The sequence below is a fragment of the Cucumis melo genome, chromosome 12 (assembly GCF_025177605.1).
Source record: "Cucumis melo cultivar AY chromosome 12, USDA_Cmelo_AY_1.0, whole genome shotgun sequence".
In the NCBI taxonomy this organism is placed as follows: Eukaryota; Viridiplantae; Streptophyta; class Magnoliopsida; order Cucurbitales; family Cucurbitaceae; genus Cucumis; species Cucumis melo.
The window spans coordinates 3,984,789-3,994,487 of record NC_066868.1 but is presented as its reverse complement, the minus strand read 5'-3'; the positions used below and the strand labels follow the sequence as shown (position 1 = coordinate 3,994,487).

General features: G+C 34.8%; 1 long non-coding RNA gene across 1 annotated transcript; it reads right to left on the bottom strand.

Annotated features, from left to right (window-relative positions):
- Positions 1-3,695: 3,695 nt before the first annotated feature.
- LOC127144464 (uncharacterized) lies at positions 3,696-4,244 on the bottom strand. Its single transcript, XR_007816119.1, has 3 exons — positions 4,135-4,244; positions 3,825-3,967; positions 3,696-3,741 (listed from the first exon to the last, which is right to left on the bottom strand). It is a non-coding gene; the product is annotated as an uncharacterized LOC127144464 (long non-coding RNA).
- Between the last annotated feature and the right edge of the window lie 5,455 nt (positions 4,245-9,699).

Here is a 9,699-nt window from a genome sequence, read left to right as displayed (position 1 = left end):
GTAGTTTATGATAATCTATCGCTCATCAAACGACTTTTATCACCTAAATTCAGAACAAATAATTTATCGAACTATCCACAAGAGTTAGTTTTAGTGGCAAGATCGGGTCGAACACAAAAAGCATGTGAATTTCTAAATAAAATAGTTTCTAACCCAATGTAACCGATGGGAGGTTGTAATTGGTTTTCAACTTTCAATTGCTATAGAAATAGTAAATTGCAAGAGAAGTAAATTTTAGTGAATTCAATATTAAAAGAACATAGCTTAGGTTAATTAAACAGAATTTTCGATTTGATGTGTTTGATCATGCGTTTTTCATTACTAGATTCCAAAAATTGTTTTGATCTAACCAATTAATCAACTGGAAAAGCCAATTGATTTTCCAATTGATTTCTCCTAAATAACTAATTAATATCAATAGAATCGATGAGAAGCATATAATATCTAAATTTATATAAATTACATTAATGTCTAGGGCCTAGTTAAGTAGGGTATTTAGCTTTCAAGTGCCTACACTACAATAAATTTGGCCTTTAATGTCGGTTTAAAACCGACATTAAAGGCCTTTAATGTCACTTGGCGATCGACATCTTTGCGAGCGTTATTAAAGGGCTTTAATGTCGGTTGGGCTTCAATGTCGGTTTATAACCGACATTAAAGACATCTTTAATGTCGGTTATAAACCGACATTAAAGGCCTTCAATGTCGGTTATAAACCGACATCTTTGAAGGTGTTATTGAAGGCCTTTAATGTCGGTTTATCTTTAATGTCGGTGGATAACCGACATTAAAGATGTCTTTAATTTTTTTAACCGACATTAAAGATGTCTTTAATTTTTTTTTTAACCGACATTAAAGTTGTCTTTAATGTCGTTTTTCAAATTTATTTTTATTAAATCCTTGCATTATTGTCCATTTTGTATGACACCAAATAGTTAAAAATGAAATCTTTTACTTGTACATATACAAAATGAAATCTTAATAATGTGTACATTTATATACAACTTGGCTCCAAATACAAAGAAATTATGAAGCTTAATTATTATACACTGATCATCCTTTGGAAAAAAAGAAAGAAAGAAAGAAAAAGAATATATTGAGAGAACAATAACTAAAATTGCAACTAATAGCAAACTAGAACGCTTCACAAATGACCATCTTCAAGATCTTGTCACAAAGATAAGGGTCTGGCTAATTGTACTCACTTGCAACCATTTCTTCTATTGCAGTCATTTGTTTAGTGATATCTCCCTGTAAAAGACATCAAGATGGTTGAATTGATAAGTAACAATTTTATGACCTAGTTATAATTGCAAGTCTCGCAACCAAAACCTACGTAACTAAGTATCCATATCACAAACAAAACAAAAATGTAAAAAACAGAAACCAACTTATTTAAGAGAAAAAAAGGTCGTTCAAAGCAAGCAAACCACATATCACAAAGATTTTTTTTTTTAATCTTCAAAAGAAAAAACACCACACCAGGGCCAGCGGTATTTCCTCCTTGCCATAACCTGACTGAAAAATATGCAACAAACTAGAAACAACAATGAACTTTGTGAATAAATAATAAATATGGCATCCTATTGGTTGTTACATGAAAAATATTTCCTACACCTACCTTTTAGATATACATACATCATATCCTCTGAGAATTGTGATGAAGAGCAATTCTACAACACCTTTATTGCTCCATCAAGAAAGCCAATGCCAAAGAGCCTTGAACAGGCAAGTTACAGTACAATGAACCAACCACCAATGACTAAATCTTCACCACAAACACAAACTATATAGTCAGACTAAAATAGCCTACACCCCAAAGTCAAACTATTCTAACTCCACAAAACTATTATATAATCCCACAAATTACAATAACCACAAACTACGGCAACTCTAAACCCAAACAACTCCAAAGACTCTATGTTAGCAAATGCTTCAAATCTTATAATGCCGTCTAGACTTAACTTCAAAGTATAATAAACCCAAGAATAAGATTGACTAATGCCTAGAAGATGCTTCATTTTCTCTCCCTCCTATAGAGTCTATTCAGAAAGAAATTGCCATCTTTATTAGTATAATAGTATTAGCTTCCTTTCTAATTACCATATATCTCATCTGAGTTAGAAACAAATGAACATTTATCATGAATGACTCAATGAGAACACACATAAATTAAACTATAAAATGCCAACATCAATCGTACAAAAATTATGCACAACCTATTGTGAAGTCCCATAGGACTGGGACCTCTGGCAGACACTTTTGGTCTTCGATTTTTCCTTTCTCAATTGCTCATCATAGTCTCTTTTCTTCACAGAGTCAGAAAGAACCTAATTTCCCATGTAAACATGAGTAAGAGCTGATAATGGCCATAGATTTGAAAGCCACTCAACTCTCCGGCAGATATGATTGAAGAAACAGAAAGCTAAGACAAAAAATGAAAATTACCTCATATGCACATTGAAGCTTCTTAAATGACTCACTCGCCAATGGGCTTCCCATATTTTTATCAAGATGCACAAGCACAGCCTAAAAGAAAAGACAAACATTAGTACAATTTTTCCTCAAGAGATTCTAGGAGTGACTAAATACTAGAATGTTGGCATCAAAAGCAAATGGAAAGGAATTTCATTAGCCTCTGACATCATTTTACTTTAATATTTTCTTTCGAAAAAAAAAAAGCAGTATACCAGTGTACCAAAACTGATTAAGAGTATCATAAATATTTTAATATGATACAAAAGATTAAATGTAGCATCTTGTCATATGAAATAGCATAGACATGAGTCACATGACATACAATCACGAATAGATCACTATATATTTACATATTAAGTTAGAAAATCAATAGGTCAATTTCCATTAGATAGAGATGGTTTTAAGAATTTTCATGAGGAACTTGCCTAACAGGAAAAATATCTAAGGAATATAGTAATGTTTCATTCACAGAATGCAAGTCAGCTCCCCTTCAAGATATATTTTTATAATTCACTAGAAAAATGTGTTGAGAGTTTACTATATATATATATATGCCAGAAATCCAAAAATATTGAAGTACTTGAAAAAAAAAGGTGCACAATGATACACATTTAACATAGAGTAATGATACACAAACTTTAAGTTCATTTGTCATTGGGATAAAACATCAATTACTATTTCAAATATCAATAGTTTCAAACCTTAAACTCCACAAATATTGAAGTACTTGAAAAAAAAAGGTGCACAATGTTATACTATTAATTATATTACACTTCATGGACTTTGAACTAAACAATCAAAAGTCATAGAAACACAATTAAAAAGACCCCTTTAATTTCCGGAGAAAAAAGAGTATTTAAAACAAGAAAATGCATAGGAAATTAAATTAAATAAAATCCAAAAAAGAGAAAAATGCAAATTAATGATTAGAAAAATGAGTACTTACAATAATTTGAGAGGAAATCTTGGATACTCCAAAACCCTTGAGAAGAAATCTAAGGATTGCCAATGAAAAACACAACAAAACCTGAACCTGAACTATCAACAAAACACAACAACAAATTATGAGATTAAAATCATTAAGAACCTGAACCACTTCCAGTAAACTCCCTCGCTTATTAGCACTAGCAACCTGAAAAATTTCACAACTCAATTCCAATTAGAAAAAACCCAAAACCCATCTTGAAAATAAGAATTGAAGTAGAAAAAAAAAAGACCTTAATCGGAGTAGCTTTTCTGCTGGAATCATTATCAATGGTAACCCTGGAAAACAAAACCCATTTAAGAAAAGAATCAGAGTAAACAAAACCCATAATGAAAATCGAAGATTAAAGAGAAAAAGAAACCTGTGAGGGTTCATACGATTGACGAGCTTCTTGAACTCGTCGTCGAGAGGGAGAGAAAGGGACCAACAATCCATAAGAAGAGAGTGACGGAGCTATCGAAGAAGAAGAGAAAATAGAGAGCGATGGTGATTCGACCCTAAACCCTAAAGTTGGATATGAATAGTTCATAAAATTATAAAAAACAAATCAATCAACCGTAACATTCCCATTGAACGAAAAGGGGAAACAGAAACTCAAAGGAAGGAAACCCAATGAAAATCGAAAATCAAAATCGAAGATGAAGAATGGAAAATGTAAAATACGAATTTACCTCTACAGAAAGTGGATGAGCATGCCTTTGGATGAATATGGGAAGGATTCAGAAAAAGAAAAGAAGATGAGAAAAACAATGAGAAATCTGTGATCTTCCTCAATCACTTTCTCTCTGCCAAACCAACGCCAAGGATGTCGATTGACTTTTGAAGGAGAGAGGTTGAAGAAGGTTTCCAAAACCAACGCCAAATCACAATAGTGGCGACAAGCTCAATGGTGGCAGCGATTGTTATTCGGAGAAGGAACGGGCATCGGAGAAGAAAAAGTCGCCGAAGAAGAAATGGACGAATTCATTTGGAGAAGAAAAGGGATTGCGCGAGTAGGAGAGGGTCGAAAGAGTAAAGTAAGAGAGAGACTGTTATTTTTTCACAAAATAAAATTATTAAAAAAAAATTAAATGGACCTTTAATGTCGGTTTTCAAAATGGCGGACCTTTAATGTCGGTTTAAAACCGACATTAAAGCTTAGTCTTTAATGTCGGTGGAAAACCGACATTAAACATCCGCCTTTTCAAAACCGACATTAATGTTCATTTTCCATTTTTTCCAATCGACATTAAAGCCTATATTTGTTCTAGTGCTAACTAAATATTCGTGCAAATTCAATTCAAGGATTAGATCGATCGATGCTCACCTAATTAATTAGCAAGCAATCTTAAGCTAATGCTTTAACAAAGTTGTAATCAAGCAATCTCCAAGCGTCTGATAGCAAGATATGAATCCATTTAAGATAAAATTGGAATTAAGAACTAAGAGATAATCTAGTTTAAAAATTACAAATACATCAAAATAGGAAAAATCTCAAATGACCCAAGCTAGAAACGTGTACCTTAACCAATTCTTGATAGCAATAGGAAGATGTTCGAATGCATACAACTAGACTAAAAGACTTAGAAAATAGAGAGAACTTGAGTAAAGGATGGATGGAATTAGAAATATATAAGTCAAGCCGGTGGTGTAAGGAACATTTATAAATTTTGTAACGGCGCCACGATGCTAGAGACAACATTGCGGTGCTGGCCGAAAACCTTGCGCGTTAGGTTTATAGCGCCACGAAATTGTATGCTTTACACAAATAAGGATGTCAATGCCTTACAATACCATAGGGCGTCGCTACGCTGCAAGGAAGATGCCAAATATGGTATTTTCTTGATTCATTTTTACTTTGTCTTTGACCATTTTAGCACCGTATCCACATCAACATTCACATTCTACTCTTGATTGGTTTGAAACCCGTTCATGTAACGATCCTAAATTATGCAAGATTAGCACATTTTTTATGGGATGAAAATTAAAATTTTACTATATTTATAAATATTTTAGTTTATGAGAAATTTCATAAATATAACAAATCAAAGAAATATTTACGGTTGGTGTAACAAAATAAAAAAAACTTATAAAGGTGGTCATTTTTAAAAAATATTCCAGGCTTTTCTCCTTCCTTTTCATCGTTTTTCTCCTCTTCCTCTTCTGTAATTTTTTTTTCTTTCCATCATCTTTCTTTCCTTTTTTTTTTTCAAACTGCTATTTGGTTCAAGATCGTGTACGAAATATAAAAGATCTATTTTTTTTAAAAAAAAAATTCAAACTGTTCTTTCCATCATCTTTCTTCTTTCCTCTTTTTTTTCCACACTGTTATTTAGTTCAAGATCTTGTACGAAATATAAAAGATTTTTTTTTCAAACTGTTATTTGATTGTTCAAGATTGTGTACTAAATATAAAAGATCTTGAAAAAAATGTCTTTTATATTTGGGTAGTCAAATCTAAAACGATCGTGTACAAAAATATCTAAATCTAAATGATTGTGTACCAAGAATCTTAAAACAAATAGTTTAGATTTAGGTAGCTAAATCTAAAACAATCATGTACAAAAAATAAATGATTGAGTCGCCACATCTAAACGATCGTGTACAAAAAAATCTTGAAAAAAGTCATTTAACCAAATCTAAACGATCATGTAACCAAATTAAATAATTGTATACAAATAATCTTGAAAAATTGTTTAGATTTGGCTACCTAAATTCAAATCTAAACGATCTGTATCAAATAATAGCCAAATTTAAACGATCGTGTACTAAATATATTACGCGTGTTGTTGATGATGTTGTTAACGGGACTATTTTAGGTATTTTCCATTGTGGGCCTCTGGGCTTTTTTCGTTTTTGAAATTGTTGTATATAGTGTAAATATTTTGCCGTTTTGTTATATTTTTTAAAATATCCCTTGATTTATCTTATTATATTTGAAAGTAATGCTTTTATTTACTTATTTTATTTTATTTGCAACTTTTATGTATTATAAATTTGTTACTAAGTAAAAATATCTTAGCTTAGTACAAACTAAACAAACTTTCGAGAAAATGTAACTAAACATATACAAAAAGTTCTTTTTCATATAAATGTTGAAAGGAAAATGAATGATTGGAGAATGTTTTTTTTAGGTAATTCAAATTAGGAGTGTAAGAATAACTCAAATAACCCTAAACTTGAACTATCCAATTCATATTATACAGGTTGGGTTGGGTTAGTTTAAGATGTGAATTGGGTTGAGTTGGATCTCAGTTTGGAAGTTGAAAAATTCGATTCAACCTCAAACCAACAAATTAATAATATATATATATATATATTATTAATTATGTTGAGCAGAATATATATTTAATATTTATGAATAATGTTTGGAATGTTGAACTTTTGTGCATATTTGAAACTTTAAATTTATGGATGTTTGAAATTTTAGATGTGTGTATTTATGGATATGACAGAACAACAATTTTAAACTTTATAAACATTAGGAATGAAAATAAATAATGTGTAACGACCCAACTCCTTATACTAAGTCGAAGTCATTACTATTTAAAAGAACATATAAGTTTGTAAAGTTTTGAAAATAGAATAAGTCAAAACCTCAAGTTTTCAAATAACATTAAAATATTTCACAAAGAAAATGTAAAATAAGTGTAAAACAAAGTCCTAACTCGGGCCCTATCTACTTTAACGAAATAAAATAACCAACAAAATAAACGAAAAACTGAAATGCAATACTAAAATCCAATTTTGACACAAGCGGAAGCAAGCGTGTCCCTATGGTCCACCACGATCACTTTTGGTCACTCGCCAGCTTGCCCTTGTTCCTACCTCTGCCTCTGCCTGAAAAAAATGAAAATGGAAAGAGTGAGCATAAAAATACTCAGTAAGGGACCCCCTACTAGTCCCACTAGGTGTCTGTTAACTCCCTTTTCGAGCCCTAAAAGTGGTACCCCTAAACTGGCACGTCCCCGAACACGTGCAACATGTGCCTCCGTAGGGACAAGCTGGTCCTTGGTAATTCCCAAGGGAATACCTAAGACACTCGGGCTGTGAGCGGTCCCGTCGGATCACTCACGTCATGTCTATGTCAATGTCAATGTTAGACTGGTAATCCCGTCAGACTACGCAGTCATAAGTGGGAGCGACCCCGTCGGGTCTCTCCATCATGTCTGTGTCATAATAGTGGTGATTCCGAAGGACACCCATGTGGGTACGACTCTAATAAGAATCTAACATACACCCTACACATCGCATGTACATGACCTCTCATCAATCACATCATAACTTGTCATACATATCATAATTTCATCAATTTATGCCATAACATATCAACCATAACGTACCAATCCTAACATATCATATCAGTCATCCCCAACTACCACAAGGTCGCTAGAACGAAGACAGTAGCATCGCCATACTATTCACACTAACCATAAAGTCAATCAGCAGGCACAATGTCAAAATCTGTCTCTCTCTCTCTCTACAATCTTAAGATATGTACTTAGCCATCATCAATACGTAACCATAAATTCAAACATGCAGTTTCTTTGATGTAAATCGAAGGTCTAGTAGGAGAATCTCTTACCTGGAGATTACTCAACAAGTCCTAGCAGTAACAACACCCTCCCCCAAGCGGCGAAAGTCCTAAAGAATCAAGAATCCACAATTTAGTAATTTATCCTCAAGGGAAATTGGTCCAAAACTCACTTGAGGCGACTTACCCAAGATCAAGGTCGGGCTCGGTTTGGACTTAGTTGGACAAGTTCCCAGCTCGACTTCCAATTAACTAAGTCAATTTAATCCAGCAACCAATTTAGTTAGGGTCAAAATAACCTTAGTTGGATAGGTTAAAATCAAAGTCAACCTACCGAGGCTTACCGAAAAAATATGGGTCAAAACAGGGTTAAAAGGAAGCTTGGCGGCTCAGCTGGCTCGACTGGAGAGGCGAAAATAACTAGTGGCTCGGCTGGAAGGATTTTGGCTCACGAATACGGTGCAGGCGCGGCTGGAGGCATGGAGCAGGCGCGCGTGGGCGCGACTGGTGGCTCGGGGTTGGCGCGCAGAGCGGCGCGCGGGCGTGCGAGCGAACATACGAGCAGACGCGGGTCGAGTCGCGGCAGGTACGTGGGTCGAGTGACTTCACGCGGTGAAGCGACGCGGTTGCGGGTCGGCTCCGGGTTTGGGGGACGGCTGAGACGCTGGACGCGGACCTTCGACGACGCGGCACTGGCTGGAGGCCGAAGATGGATCGGGCAGACTACGGCGGAGATGCTTCGAGTGCGGGCCGTTGCGGCTGCCGCTTGACGGTTCAAACGGCTCGGACGGCTCTCTGACGCGACTGGAATGGTGGCTAACGGCTCGGTGCTTGCGACGGACTCTCGACGGTGACGATCTGGAGGAAGGCGGCGGCGGCGGCTAATTTGAAGGATTTGGAATTAGGGTTAATTTGGGGAAGATGATGAATAGTCTCCCACGTTTCCCAATGCCCCTTTTTAAATAATAAAAAAAATATATAATAATTATTATCTTCTTTTATCTTTTTCCCTAATTTACTCCAAATAACAACCACCCCTTTCTCTCTCTTCATTTAACTCCATCAAAACTCCCTTTTACATTCAAATACTTTCCCTCTCTCCAAATCACATCACCTTTACCCTTTTTAAAAGTAATAAATAATTATATTACCTTCACAAAATAATTATTTTATCCTTAAACCTCATTAATTAAGTATCCAATACATAATAGTCTAAGGTCAACAATCATCAATTCCAAACATTAAGACAATGAGATATTTTTCAAATATCCAATGGGACCAAATCTCCATAAGGTAAAGTATTTCCACATTTAAATAACAACCAAAATTCCAAATTTACCCTTAAGCTAATAAAATTAAATTTCTCGGATTTTGGGGCGTTACAATCTTTCCACCTTTGAAAAACTTTCGTCCTCGAAAGTTCTAGTCCTCGAACAGCTCGGGGTACTGGGCTCTCATGTCCTCTTCTCTCTCCCATGTGGCCTCTTCAACTCTGTGGTTTCGCCAAAGAACTTGAACCAGTTAGATTCCTCGATTACGGAGCATCTTGACCTCTTTTGCCAAAATTTCGATCGGTTGCTCCTCGTAGCTCAAGTCCTCATTAATTTGCAATGGCTCGAAGTCAACCACATGTGTCGGGTCTGTGACATACCTCCTCAGCATGGAGACGTGAAACACATCATGTACTGCAAAAAATGATGGGGGCAACGCCAAGTGATAAGCT